Source organism: Somniosus microcephalus, unplaced genomic scaffold (genome assembly GCF_052327205.1).
Source record: "Somniosus microcephalus isolate GS21.2 unplaced genomic scaffold, FLI_Smic_1.0 unresolved_chr1, whole genome shotgun sequence".
NCBI lineage: Eukaryota > Metazoa > Chordata > Chondrichthyes > Squaliformes > Somniosidae > Somniosus > Somniosus microcephalus.
In genome coordinates, this window is record NW_028225179.1 from 19,608,807 (window position 1) to 19,622,873 (window position 14,067).

At 44.9% G+C, this 14,067-nt stretch overlaps 10 non-coding genes across 10 annotated transcripts; 7 read left to right on the forward strand and 3 right to left on the reverse strand.

Annotated features, from left to right (window-relative positions):
* The first annotated feature begins 3,763 nt into the window (after nt 1-3,763).
* trnar-ucg (transfer RNA arginine (anticodon UCG)) lies at nt 3,764-3,854 on the forward strand. Its single transcript is given in 2 exon segments — nt 3,764-3,800; nt 3,819-3,854. It is a non-coding gene; the product is annotated as a tRNA-Arg (tRNA).
* A 1,524-nt stretch (nt 3,855-5,378) lies between these two features.
* On the forward strand, nt 5,379-5,469 carry trnar-ucg (transfer RNA arginine (anticodon UCG)). The gene is given in 2 exon segments: nt 5,379-5,415; nt 5,434-5,469. It is a non-coding gene; the product is annotated as a tRNA-Arg (tRNA).
* Nucleotides 5,470-6,722: 1,253 nt separating this feature from the next.
* trnap-agg (transfer RNA proline (anticodon AGG)) lies at nt 6,723-6,812 on the reverse strand. The gene is given in 2 exon segments: nt 6,723-6,758; nt 6,777-6,812. It is a non-coding gene; the product is annotated as a tRNA-Pro (tRNA).
* Nucleotides 6,813-6,992: 180 nt separating this feature from the next.
* On the forward strand, nt 6,993-7,083 carry trnar-ucg (transfer RNA arginine (anticodon UCG)). Its single transcript is given in 2 exon segments — nt 6,993-7,029; nt 7,048-7,083. It is a non-coding gene; the product is annotated as a tRNA-Arg (tRNA).
* Nucleotides 7,084-8,606: 1,523 nt separating this feature from the next.
* On the forward strand, nt 8,607-8,697 carry trnar-ucg (transfer RNA arginine (anticodon UCG)). Its single transcript is given in 2 exon segments — nt 8,607-8,643; nt 8,662-8,697. It is a non-coding gene; the product is annotated as a tRNA-Arg (tRNA).
* A 1,524-nt stretch (nt 8,698-10,221) lies between these two features.
* On the forward strand, nt 10,222-10,312 carry trnar-ucg (transfer RNA arginine (anticodon UCG)). The gene is given in 2 exon segments: nt 10,222-10,258; nt 10,277-10,312. It is a non-coding gene; the product is annotated as a tRNA-Arg (tRNA).
* Nucleotides 10,313-11,565: 1,253 nt separating this feature from the next.
* trnap-agg (transfer RNA proline (anticodon AGG)) lies at nt 11,566-11,655 on the reverse strand. The gene is given in 2 exon segments: nt 11,566-11,601; nt 11,620-11,655. It is a non-coding gene; the product is annotated as a tRNA-Pro (tRNA).
* Nucleotides 11,656-11,835: 180 nt separating this feature from the next.
* Nucleotides 11,836-11,926, forward strand: trnar-ucg (transfer RNA arginine (anticodon UCG)). Its single transcript is given in 2 exon segments — nt 11,836-11,872; nt 11,891-11,926. It is a non-coding gene; the product is annotated as a tRNA-Arg (tRNA).
* Nucleotides 11,927-13,179: 1,253 nt separating this feature from the next.
* Nucleotides 13,180-13,269, reverse strand: trnap-agg (transfer RNA proline (anticodon AGG)). The gene is given in 2 exon segments: nt 13,180-13,215; nt 13,234-13,269. It is a non-coding gene; the product is annotated as a tRNA-Pro (tRNA).
* A 180-nt stretch (nt 13,270-13,449) lies between these two features.
* trnar-ucg (transfer RNA arginine (anticodon UCG)) lies at nt 13,450-13,540 on the forward strand. Its single transcript is given in 2 exon segments — nt 13,450-13,486; nt 13,505-13,540. It is a non-coding gene; the product is annotated as a tRNA-Arg (tRNA).
* The last annotated feature ends 527 nt before the right edge of the window (nt 13,541-14,067 follow it).

Below are 14,067 nucleotides of genomic sequence, written 5' to 3' on the forward strand. Positions count from 1 at the left end.
TCTGGGTGCACGGGCAGGATAAGCGGTGAAGTGGACTTTCTTTCAGGGTATTTCTGCTTAGATGCAAAAAGCAGGAAATGAAATGGCTGAGAGCAGTATATGGTTGAGTCGAGGTGGCCGAAAGGTTAAGGCGATAGACAGTTAATCTATTGCCGATCTGTACGCAAGGGTTCAGCTCCCATCTTCGTCGTTATTACGTTTGATACAGGTACACTTTCCGAGCATTTAACTGAATCTTGTCTAAAATAAGCTTTCAAATGCAATTTCGTCAGAGGCGCTCTGGTGCTCCTGGTCTGTGCCCCATGCATTACTCATATCTTGTTAAAATTAAAAGAGACCACTGCAATTCTTCAACTTCTTGAATGAAGTTGGAGCAGTGATCGCGATTCGGAGATTGTCGAACTCCTCCTTTCTTCTGCTGAGATTGTCACCGAATTAAAGAGTAGCGGGACCAGAGCCAAATGATTAGGGAGCAGAAACATAAATTTCTCCTTTAGGAGGCAATGTAATTTCAAAAATATTTATCAACCTTAATGACGAGATTTTCTGCTTTAGTGTCTTTGGTTGAGATATAAATAATGGGCGAGACATCCTCGTTCTTTTCGGCATACTCTCATGGGATCCGAGGGCCCGGTTTAACGTCTTACTAGAAAGACGGAGGCACCAACAGTGCAGCACAACGTCATTACTGCACTGGAGTGTCAGCCTGGATTATGTGCTCAAGTCTCTGGAGTGGTGCTTGACTTTGCTGCCGCTGAGCCACGGCTGACACCTAGACTCAGTTAATTTGGCTGGAGAGAAATGACGGAGATAAAGGGAAAATTACAATGGAGTAAACTTTCAATTTGTCACCCAACAGATAAGCGGGCATCGTAATCGGCCGCCTGTTATAGAAACAGTCCGATATATGTTGCCATCGATTTCATAAGCATTGAAAATCAGGCCTGTCTATAATGGAATGGGACGTGGTCAGTTGTTAATCACTCTGGGTCTGTTTAAAAAGAGAGTGCTCACAGTCCCGGATCATTCTGTTTCTGTTTGAAATGGCAGAGCTCACAGTCCCGGATCATTCCGTTTTTTTTAAAGGAGAACGATTTCAGTTTTCATGACCGAGGTGTTGAATTCAACTAAATGTCGAACTCCTCCTTTCTTCTGCTGAGATTGTCACCGAATTAAAGAGTAGCGGGACCAGAGCCAAATGATTAGGGAGCAGAAACATAAATTTCTCCTTTAGGAGGCAATGTAATTTCAAAAATATTTATCAACCTTAATGACGAGATTTTCTGCTTTAGTGTCTTTGGTTGAGATATAAATAAGGGGCGAGAAATCCTCGTTCTTTTCGGCATACTCACATGGGATCGGAGGGCCCGGTTTAACGTCTTACCAGCAAGACGGGGGCACCAACAGTGCAGCACTACCTCAGTAATGCACTGGAGTGTCAGCCTGGATTATGTGCTCAAATCTCTGGAGTGCTGCTTGACTTGGCTGCAGCTGAGCAACGGCTGACACTTACACTCAGGTCATTTGGCTGGAGAGAAATGACGGAGATAAATGGAAAAATTATAATGGAGTAAACATTCAATTTGTCGTCCAACAGAAGAGCGGGCATTGTAATCGGCCGCCTATTATAGAAACAGTCCGATATATGTTGCCATCGCTTTCTTAAGCATTGAAAATCAGGCCTGTCTTTAATGGAATGGCTCGTGGTCAGTTGTTAATCACTCTGGGTCTGTTTAAACCGGGAGTGCTTGCAGTCCCGGATCATTCTGTGTCTGTTTAAAATGGCAGAGCTCACAGTCCCGGATAATTTAGTTTTTTTTAAAGGAGAGCGATTTCAGCTTTCATGACTGAGGTGTTGAGTTTAACTAAATGTGACTGGACTAGTCCGGGATTTGAACCCTGGACCTCTCGCATTTTAAGCCACAGAAATTTCCTAAGCGAGAATCATACCCCTTGACCAACGAGCCGCCGATGTTATGTTTCAGTTTGCATTGCGATTCCATGCGCTGGTGCAAACCCAGCTCGCAGAAGTCCTGTTCATTCAGTTAAAATATGTTTATCTTTTCCACAATCCGCTTCTTTTTGCGAGCATTTTAATTGAATCTGCTCACAATTCTCCCCATAAAAAGAGGTACAGCCGCATCAGTGGCCGCGTGGCCTAATGGATAAGGCGTCTGACTTCGGTTGCGAGGTTTTTCAGTTATCAGACGATTGTAGGTTCGAGTCCTGCCGCGGTCGTTCAATTAACTGGGTGACACTTTTTCTGTTCTGAATCTGGCTTCAAACCAACCATTTTTGACAATCCCTCAACTGAAGCAGCGGAAGGCCTTTTGCTTACATTAAGCTGATTGTACATTTTCAACATTGTAGATCTGTGCTCATGGGCAGGATAAGCGGTGAAGTGAACTTTCTTTCAGGGTATTTCTGCTTAGATGCAAAAACCAGGAAATGGAATGGCTGAGAGCAGTGCATGGTTGAGACGAGGTGGCCGAGAGGTTGAGGCGATGGACTGTTCATCGAGAATGCGGATCCCATCCTCGTCGTTATTACGTTTGATACTGCTACCCTTTCCGAGCTTTTAACTGAAACTTGCCTAAAATAATCTTTCAAATGCAATTTCGTCAGAATCGCCCTGGTGCTACTGGTCTGTGTCCCATGCATTACTCATATCTTGTTAAAATTAAAAGAGACCACTGCAATTCTTCAACATCTTGAATGAATGTGGAGCAGTGATCGTGATTCGGAGATTGTCGAACTGCTCCTTTCTTCTGCTGAGATTTTCACCGAATGAAAGAGTAGCGGGACCAGAGGCAAATGTTCAGGGAGCAGAAACATAAATTTCTCCTTCAGGAGGCAATGTAATTGGAAAAATATTGATCAACCTTAATGAAGAGATTTTCCGTTGTAGTGTCTTTGGGTGAGAGCTAAATAATGGGCGAGAAATCCTCGTTCTTTTCGGCAAACTCTCATGGGATCGGAGGGCCCGGCTTAACGTCTTACCAGCAAGACGGGGGCACCAACAGTGCTGCACTACCTCAGTACTGCACTGGAGTGTCAGCCTGGATTATGTGCTCAAATCTCTGGAGTGCTGCTTGACTTGGCTGCAGCTGAGCCACGGCTGACACTTACACTCAGGTCATTTGACTGGAGAGAAATGACGGAGATAAATGGAAAAATTATAATGGAGTAAACATTCAATTTGTCGTCCAACAGAAGAGCGGGCATTGTAATCGGCCGCCTATTATAGAAACAGTCCGATTTATGTTGCCATCGCTTTCTTAAGCATTGAAAATCAGGCCTGTCTTTAATGGAATGGCTCGTGGTCAGTTGTTAATCACTCTGGGTCTGTTTAAACCGGGAGTGCTTACAGTCCCGGATCATTCTGTGTCTGTTTAAAATGGCAGAGCTCACAGTCCCAGATAATTTAGTTTTTTTTAAAGGAGAGCGATTTCAGCTTTCATGACTGAGGTGTTGAGTTTAACTAAATGTGACTGGGCTAGTCCGGGATTTGAACCCGGGACCTCTCGCATTTTAAGCCACAGAAATTCCCTCAGCGAGAATCATACCCCTTGACCAACGAGCCGCCGATGTTATGTTTCAAGTTGCATTGCGATTCCCTGCGCTGGTGCAAACCCAGCTCGCAGAAGTCCTGTTCATTCAGATAAAATATGTTTATCTTTTCCTCAATCCGCTTCTTTTTGCGAGCATTTTAATTGAATCTGCTCACAATTCTCCCCATAAAAAAAGGTACAGCCGCATCAGTGGCCGCGTGGCCTAATGGATAAGGCGTCTGACTTCGGTTGCGAGGTTTTTCAGTTATCAGACGATTGCAGGTTCGAGTCCTGCCGCGGTCGTTCAATTAACTGGGCGACACTTTTTCTGTTCTGAATCTGGCTTCAAACCAACCATTTTTGACAGTCCCTCAACTGAAGCAGCGGAAGGCCTTTTGCTTACATTAAGCTGATTGTACATTTTCAACATTGTAGATCTGTGTGCATGGGCAGGATAAGCGGTGAAGTGGACTTTCTTTCAGGGTATTTCTGCTTCGATGAATTAACCAGGAAATGGAATGGCTGAGAGCAGTGCATGGTTGAGACGAGGTGGCCGAGAGGTTGAGGCGATGGACTGTTCATCGAGAATGCGGATCCCATCCTCGTCGTTATTACGTTTGATACTGCTACCCTTTCCGAGCTTTTAACTGAAACTTGCCTAAAATAATCTTTCAAATGCAATTTCGTCAGAATCGCCCTGGTGCTCCTGGTCTGTGTCCCATGCATTACTCATATCTTGTTAAAATTAAAAGAGACCACTGCAATTCTTCAACATCTTGAATGAATGTGGAGCAGTGATCGTGATTCGGAGATTGTCGAACTGCTCCTTTCTTCTGCTGAGATTGTCACCGAATGAAAGAGTAGCGGGACTAGAGGCAAATGTTTAGGGAGCAGAAACATAAATTTCTCCTTCAGGAGGCAATGTAATTGCAAAAATATTGATCAACCTTAATGAAGAGATTTTCCGTTGTAGTGTCTTTGGGTGAGAGCTAAATAATGGGCGAGAAATCCTTGTTCTTTTCGGCATACTCTCATGGGATCGGAGGGCCCGGTTTAACGTCTTACCAGCAAGACGGGGGCACCAACAGTGCAGCACTACCTCAGTAATGCACTGGAGTGTCAGCCTGGATTATGTGCTCAAATCTCTGGAGTGCTGCTTGACTTGGCTGCAGCTGAGCCACGGCTGACACTTACACTCAGGTCATTTGGCTGGAGAGAAATGACGGAGATAAATGGAAAAATTATAATGGAGAAAAGCTTCAATTTGTCGTCCAACAGAAGAGCGGGCATTGTAATCGGCCGCCTATTATAGAAACAGTCCGATTTATGTTGCCATCGCTTTCTTAAGCATTGAAAATCAGGCCTGTTTTTAATGAATGGCTCGTGGTCAGTTGTTAATCACTCTGGGTCTGTTTAAACCGGGAGTGCTTACAGTCCCGGATCATTCTGTGTCTGTTTAAAATGGCAGAGCTCACAGTCCCGGATCATTCCGTTTTTTTTAAAGTAGAGCGATTTCAGCTTTCATGACTGAGGTGTTGAGTTTAACTAAATGTGACTGGGCTCGTCCAGAATTTGAAACCAGGACCTCTCGCATTTTAAGCCACAGAAATTCCCTAAGCGAGAATCATACCCCTAGACCAACGAGCCGCCGATGTTATGTTTCAAGTTGCATTGCGATTCCCTGCGCTGGTGCAAACCCAGCTCGCAGAAGTCCTGTTCATTCAGTTAAAATATGTTTATCTTTTCCTCAATCCGCTTCTTTTTGCGAGCATTTTAATTGAATCTGCTCACAATTCTCCCCATAAAAAAAGGTACAGCCGCATCAGTGGCCGCGTGGCCTAATGGATAAGGCGTCTGACTTCGGTTGCGAGGTTTTTCAGTTATCAGACGATTGCAGGTTCGAGTCCTGCCGCGGTCGTTCAATTAACTGGGCGACACTTTTTCTGTTCTGAATCTGGCTTCAAACCAACCATTTTTGACAGTCCCTCAACTGAAGCAGCGGAAGGCCTTTTGCTTACATTAAGCTGATTGTACATTTTCAACATTGTAGATCTGTGTGCATGGGCAGGATAAGCGGTGAAGTGGACTTTCTTTCAGGGTATTTCTGCTTAGATGCAAAAACCAGGAAATGGAATGGCTGAGAGCAGTGCATGGTTGAGACGAGGTGGCCGAGAGGTTGAGGCGATGGACTGTTCATCGAGAATGCGGATCCCATCCTCGTCGTTATTACGTTTGATACTGGTACCCTTTCCGAGCTTTTAACTGAAACTTGCCTAAAATAAACTTTCAAATGCAATTTCGTCAGAATCGCCCTGGTGCTCCTGGTCTGTCCCCATGCATTACTCATATCTTGTTAAAATTAAAAGAGACCACTGCAATTCTTCAACATCTTGAATGAATGTGGAACAGTGATCGTGATTCGGAGATTGTCGAACTGCTCCTTTCTTCTGCTGAGATTGTCACCGAATGAAAGTGTAGCGGGACCAGAGGCAAATGTTTAGGGAGCAGAAACATAAATTTCTCCTTCAGGAGGCAATGTAATTTCAAACATATTGATCAACCTTAATGAAGAGATTTTCTTTTGTAGTGTCTTTGGATGAGAGCTAAATAATGGGCGAGAAATCCTCGTTCTTTTCGGCATACTCACATGGGATCGGAGGGCCCGGTTTAACGTCTTACCAGCAAGACGGGGGCACCAACAGTGCAGCACTACCTCAGTAATGCACTGGAGTGTCAGCCTGGATTATGTGCTCAAATCTCTGGAGTGCTGCTTGACTTGGCTGCAGCTGAGCCACGGCTGACACTTACACTCAGGTCATTTGGCTGGAGAGAAATGACGGAGATAAATGGAAAAATTATAATGGAGTAAACATTCAATTTGTCGTCCAACAGAAGAGCGGGCATTGTAATCGGCCGCCTATTATAGAAACAGTCTGATATATGTTGCCATCGCTTTCTTAAGCATTGAAAATCAGGCCTGTCTTTAATGGAATGGCTCGTGGTCAGTTGTTGATCACTCTGGGTCTGTTTAAACCGGGAGTGCTTGCAGTCCCGGATCATTCTGTGTCTGTTTCAATGGCAGAGCTCACAGTCCCGGATCATTCCGTTTTTTTTAAAGCAGAGCGATTTCAGCTTTCATAACTGAGGTGTTGAGTTTAACTAAATGTGACTGGGCTCGTCCGGGATTTGAACCCGGGACCTCTCGCATTTTAAGCCACAGAAATTCCCTAAGCGAGAATCATACCCCTAGACCAACGAGCCGCCGATGTTATGTTTCAAGTTGCATTGCGATTCCCCGCGCTGGTGCAAACCCAGCTCGCAGAAGTCCTGTTCATTCAGTTAAAATATGTTTATTTTTTCCTCAATCCGCTTCTTTTTGCGAGCATTTTAATTGAATCTGCTCACAATTCTCCCCATAAAAAGAAATACAGCCGCATCAGTGGCCGCGTGGCCTAATGGATAAGGCGTCTGACTTCGGTTGCGAGGTTTTTCAGTTATCAGACGATTGCAGGTTCGAGTCCTGCCGCGGTCGTTCAATTAACTGGGCGACACTTTTCCTGTTCTGAATCTGGCTTCAAACCAACCATTTTTGACAGTCCCTCAACTGAAGCAGCGGAAGGCCTTTTGCTTACATTAAGCTGATTGAACATTTTCAACATTGTAGATCTGTGTGCATGGGCAGGATAAGCGGTGAAGTGGACTTTCTTTCAGGGTATTTCTGCTTAGATGCAAAAACCAGGAAATGGAATGGCTGAGAGCAGTGCATGGTTGAGACGAGGTGGCCGAGAGGTTGAGGCGATGGACTGTTCATCGAGAATGCGGATCCCATCCTCGTCGTTATTACGTTTGATACTGGTACCCTTTCCGAGCTTTTAACTGAAACTTGCCTAAAATAAACTTTCAAATGCAATTTCGTCAGAATCGCCCTGGTGCTCCTGGTCTGTGTCCCATGCATTACTCATATCTTGTTAAAATTAAAAGAGACCACTGCAATTCTTCAACATCTTGAATGAATGTGGAGCAGTGATCGTGATTCGGAGATTGTCGAACTGCGATTTCTTCTGCTGAGATTGTCACCGAATGAAAGATTAGCGGGACCAGAGGCAAATGTTTAGGGAGCAGAAACATAAATTTCTCCTTCAGGAGGCAATGTAATTGCAAAAATATTGATCAACCTTAATGAAGAGATTTTCCGTTGTAGTGTCTTTGGATGAGAGCTAAATAATGGGCGAGAAATCCTCGTTCTTTTCGGCAAACTCTCATGGGATCGGAGGGCCCGGTTTAACGTCTTACCAGCAAGACGGGGGCACCAACAGTGCAGCACTACCTCAGTCCTGCTCTGGAGTGTCAGCCTGGATTATGTGCTCAAATCTCTGGAGTGCTGCTTGACTTGGCTGCAGCTGAGCCACGGCTGACACCTCCACTCAGGTCATTTGGCTGGAGAGAAATGACGGAGATAAATGGAAAAATTATAATGGAATAAACCTTCAATTTGTCGTCCAACAGAAGAGCGGGCATTGTAATCGGCCGCCTATTATAGAAACAGTCCGATTTATGTTGCCATCGCTTTCTTAAGCATTGAAAATCAGGCCTGTCTTTAATGGAATGGCTCGTGGTCAGTTGTTAATCACTCTGGGTCTGTTTAAACCGGGAGTGCTTGCAGTCCCGGATCATTCTGTGACTGTTTAAATGGCAGAGCTCACAGTCCCGGATCATTCCGTTTTTTTTAAAGCAGAGCGATTTCAGCTTTCATGACTGAGGTGTTGAGTTTAACTAAATGTGACTGGGCTCGTCCTGGATTTGAACCCGGGACCTCTCGCATTTTAAGCCACAGAAATTCCCTAAGCGAGAATCATACCCCTAGACCAACGAGCCGCCGATGTTATGTTTCAAGTTGCATTGCGATTCCCTGCGCTGGTGCAAACCCAGCTCGCAGAAGTCCTGTTCATTCAGATAAAATATGTTTATCTTTTCCTCAATCCGCTTCTTTTTGCGAGCATTTTAATTGAATCTGCTCACAATTCTCCCCATAAAAAAAGGTACAGCCGCATCAGTGGCCGCGTGGCCTAATGGATAAGGCGTCTGACTTCGGTTGCGAGGTTTTTCAGTTATCAGACGATTGCAGGTTCGAGTCCTGCCGCGGTCGTTCAATTAACTGGGCGACACTTTTTCTGTTCTGAATCTGGCTTCAAACCAACCATTTTTGACAGTCCCTCAACTGAAGCAGCGGAAGGCCTTTTGCTTACATTAAGCTGATTGTACATTTTCAACATTGTAGATCTGTGTGCATGGGCAGGATAAGCGGTGAAGTGGACTTTCTTTCAGGGTATTTCTGCTTCGATGAATTAACCAGGAAATGGAATGGCTGAGAGCAGTGCATGGTTGAGACGAGGTGGCCGAGAGGTTGAGGCGATGGACTGTTCATCGAGAATGCGGATCCCATCCTCGTCGTTATTACGTTTGATACTGCTACCCTTTCCGAGCTTTTAACTGAAACTTGCCTAAAATAATCTTTCAAATGCAATTTCGTCAGAATCGCCCTGGTGCTCCTGGTCTGTGTCCCATGCATTACTCATATCTTGTTAAAATTAAAAGAGACCACTGCAATTCTTCAACATCTTGAATGAATGTGGAGCAGTGATCGTGATTCGGAGATTGTCGAACTGCTCCTTTCTTCTGCTGAGATTGTCACCGAATGAAAGAGTAGCGGGACTAGAGGCAAATGTTTAGGGAGCAGAAACATAAATTTCTCCTTCAGGAGGCAATGTAATTGCAAAAATATTGATCAACCTTAATGAAGAGATTTTCCGTTGTAGTGTCTTTGGGTGAGAGCTAAATAATGGGCGAGAAATCCTTGTTCTTTTCGGCATACTCTCATGGGATCGGAGGGCCCGGTTTAACGTCTTACCAGCAAGACGGGGGCACCAACAGTGCAGCACTACCTCAGTAATGCACTGGAGTGTCAGCCTGGATTATGTGCTCAAATCTCTGGAGTGCTGCTTGACTTGGCTGCAGCTGAGCCACGGCTGACACTTACACTCAGGTCATTTGGCTGGAGAGAAATGACGGAGATAAATGGAAAAATTAAAATGGAGAAAAGCTTCAATTTGTCGTCCAACAGAAGAGCGGGCATTGTAATCGGCCGCCTATTATAGAAACAGTCCGATTTATTTTGCCATCGCTTTCTTAAGCATTGAAAATCAGGCCTGTTTTTAATGAATGGCTCGTGGTCAGTTGTTAATCACTCTGGGTCTGTTTAAACCGGGAGTGCTTACAGTCCCGGATCATTCTGTGTCTGTTTAAAATGGCAGAGCTCACAGTCCCGGATCATTCCGTTTTTTTTAAAGTAGAGCGATTTCAGCTTTCATGACTGAGGTGTTGAGTTTAACTAAATGTGACTGGGCTCGTCCAGAATTTGAAACCAGGACCTCTCGCATTTTAAGCCACAGAAATTCCCTAAGCGAGAATCATACCCCTAGACCAACGAGCCGCCGATGTTATGTTTCAAGTTGCATTGCGATTCCCTGCGCTGGTGCAAACCCAGCTCGCAGAAGTCCTGTTCATTCAGTTAAAATATGTTTATCTTTTCCTCAATCCGCTTCTTTTTGCGAGCATTTTAATTGAATCTGCTCACAATTCTCCCCTTAAAAAAAGGTACAGCCGCATCAGTGGCCGCGTGGCCTAATGGATAAGGCGTCTGACTTCGGTTGCGAGGTTTTTCAGTTATCAGACGATTGCAGGTTCGAGTCCTGCCGCGGTCGTTCAATTAACTGGGCGACACTTTTTCTGTTCTGAATCTGGCTTCAAACCAACCATTTTTGACAGTCCCTCAACTGAAGCAGCGGAAGGCCTTTTGCTTACATTAAGCTGATTGTACATTTTCAACATTGTAGATCTGTGTGCATGGGCAGGATAAGCGGTGAAGTGGACTTTCTTTCAGGGTATTTCTGCTTAGATGCAAAAACCAGGAAATGGAATGGCTGAGAGCAGTGCATGGTTGAGACGAGGTGGCCGAGAGGTTGAGGCGATGGACTGTTCATCGAGAATGCGGATCCCATCCTCGTCGTTATTACGTTTGATACTGGTACCCTTTCCGAGCTTTTAACTGAAACTTGCCTAAAATAAACTTTCAAATGCAATTTCGTCAGAATCGCCCTGGTGCTCCTGGTCTGTCCCCATGCATTACTCATATCTTGTTAAAATTAAAAGAGACCACTGCAATTCTTCAACATCTTGAATGAATGTGGAACAGTGATCGTGATTCGGAGATTGTCGAACTGCTCCTTTCTTCTGCTGAGATTGTCACCGAATGAAAGTGTAGCGGGACCAGAGGCAAATGTTTAGGGAGCAGAAACATAAATTTCTCCTTCAGGAGGCAATGTAATTTCAAACATATTGATCAACCTTAATGAAGAGATTTTCTTTTGTAGTGTCTTTGGATCAGAGCTAAATAATGGGCGAGAAATCCTCGTTCTTTTCGGCATACTCACATGGGATCGGAGGGCCCGGTTTAACGTCTTACCAGCAAGACGGGGGCACCAACAGTGCAGCACTACCTCAGTAATGCACTGGAGTGTCAGCCTGGATCATGTGCTCAAATCTCTGGAGTGCTGCTTGACTTGGCTGCAGCTGAGCAACGGCTGACACTTACACTCAGGTCATTTGGCTGGAGAGAAATGACGGAGATAAATGGAAAAATTATAATGGAGTAAACATTCAATTTGTCGTCCAACAGAAGAGCGGGCATTGTAATCGGCCGCCTATTATAGAAACAGTCCGATATATGTTGCCATCGCTTTCTTAAGCATTGAAAATCAGGCCTGTCTTTAATGGAATGGCTCGTGGTCAGTTGTTAATCACTCTGGGTCTGTTTAAACCGGGAGTGCTTGCAGTCCCGGATCATTCTGTGTCTGTTTCAATGGCAGAGCTCACAGTCCCGGATCATTCCGTTTTTTTTAAAGCAGAGCGATTTCAGCTTTCATAACTGAGGTGTTGAGTTTAACTAAATGTGACTGGGCTCGTCCGGGATTTGAACCCGGGACCTCTCGCATTTTAAGCCACAGAAATTCCCTAAGCGAGAATCATACCCCTTGACCAACGAGCCGCCGATGTTATGTTTCAAGTTGCATTGCGATTCCCCGCGCTGGTGCAAACCCAGCTCGCAGAAGTCCTGTTCATTCAGTTAAAATATGTTTATTTTTTCCTCAATCCGCTTCTTTTTGCGAGCATTTTAATTGAATCTGCTCACAATTCTCCCCATAAAAAAAGGTACAGCCGCATCAGTGGCCGCGTGGCCTAATGGATAAGGCGTCTGACTTCGGTTGCGAGGTTTTTCAGTTATCAGACGATTGCAGGTTCGAGTCCTGCCGCGGTCGTTCAATTAACTGGGCGACACTTTTTCTGTTCTGAATCTGGCTTCAAACCAACCATTTTTGACAGTCCCTCAACTGAAGCAGCGGAAGGCCTTTTGCTTACATTAAGCTGATTGTACATTTTCAACATTGTAGATCTGTGTGCATGGGCAGGATAAGCGGTGAAGTGGACTTTCTTTCAGGGTATTTCTGCTTAGATGCAAAAACCAGGAAATGGAATGGCTGAGAGCAGTGCATGGTTGAGACGAGGTGGCCGAGAGGTTGAGGCGATGGACTGTTCATCGAGAATGCGGATCCCATCCTCGTCGTTATTACGTTTGATACTGGTACCCTTTCCGAGCTTTTAACTGAAACTTGCCTAAAATAAACTTTCAAATGCAATTTCGTCAGAATCGCCCTGGTGCTCCTGGTCTGTCCCCATGCATTACTCATATCTTGTTAAAATTAAAAGAGACCACTGCAATTCTTCAACATCTTGAATGAATGTGGAACAGTGATCGTGATTCGGAGATTGTCGAACTGCTCCTTTCTTCTGCTGAGATTGTCACCGAATGAAAGTGTAGCGGGACCAGAGGCAAATGTTTAGGGAGCAGAAACATAAATTTCTCCTTCAGGAGGCAATGTAATTTCAAACATATTGATCAACCTTAATGAAGAGATTTTCTTTTGTAGTGTCTTTGGATGAGAGCTAAATAATGGGCGAGAAATCCTCGTTCTTTTCGGCATACTCACATGGGATCGGAGGGCCCGGTTTAACGTCTTACCAGCAAGACGGGGGCACCAACAGTGCAGCACTACCTCAGTAATGCACTGGAGTGTCAGCCTGGATTATGTGCTCAAATCTCTGGAGTGCTGCTTGACTTGGCTGCAGCTGAGCCACGGCTGACACTTACACTCAGGTCATTTGGCTGGAGAGAAATGACGGAGATAAATGGAAAAATTATAATGGAGTAAACATTCAATTTGTCGTCCAACAGAAGAGCGGGCATTGTAATCGGCCGCCTATTATAGAAACAGTCTGATATATGTTGCCATCGCTTTCTTAAGCATTGAAAATCAGGCCTGTCTTTAATGGAATGGCTCGTGGTCAGTTGTTGATCACTCTGGGTCTGTTTAAACCGGGAGTGCTTGCAGTCCCGGATCATTCTGTGTCTGTTTCAATGGCAGAGCTCACAGTCCCGGATCATTCCGTTTTTTTTAAAGCAGAGCGATTTCAGCTTTCATAACTGAGGTGTTGAGTTTAACTAAATGTGACTGGGCTCGTCCGGGATTTGAACCCGGGACCTCTCGCATTTTAAGCCACAGAAATTCCCTAAGCGAGAATCATACCCCTAGACCAACGAGCCGCCGATGTTATGTTTCAAGTTGCATTGCGATTCCCCGCGCTGGTGCAAACCCAGCTCGCAGAAGTCCTGTTCATTCAGTTAAAATATGTTTATTTTTTCCTCAATCCGCTTCTTTTTGCGAGCATTTTAATTGAATCTGCTCACAATTCTCCCCATAAAAAGAAATACAGCCGCATCAGTGGCCGCGTGGCCTAATGGATAAGGCGTCTGACTTCGGTTGCGAGGTTTTTCAGTTATCAGACGATTGCAGGTTCGAGTCCTGCCGCGGTCGTTCAATTAACTGGGCGACACTTTTCCTGTTCTGAATCTGGCTTCAAACCAACCATTTTTGACAGTCCCTCAACTGAAGCAGCGGAAGGCCTTTTGCTTACATTAAGCTGATTGAACATTTTCAACATTGTAGATCTGTGTGCATGGGCAGGATAAGCGGTGAAGTGGACTTTCTTTCAGGGTATTTCTGCTTAGATGCAAAAACCAGGAAATGGAATGGCTGAGAGCAGTGCATGGTTGAGACGAGGTGGCCGAGAGGTTGAGGCGATGGACTGTTCATCGAGAATGCGGATCCCATCCTCGTCGTTATTACGTTTGATACTGGTACCCTTTCCGAGCTTTTAACTGAAACTTGCCTAAAATAAACTTTCAAATGCAATTTCGTCAGAATCGCCCTGGTGCTCCTGGTCTGTGTCCCATGCATTACTCATATCTTGTTAAAATTAAAAGAGACCACTGCAATTCTTCAACATCTTGAATGAATGTGGAGCAGTGATCGTGATTCGGAGATTGTCGAACTGCGATTTC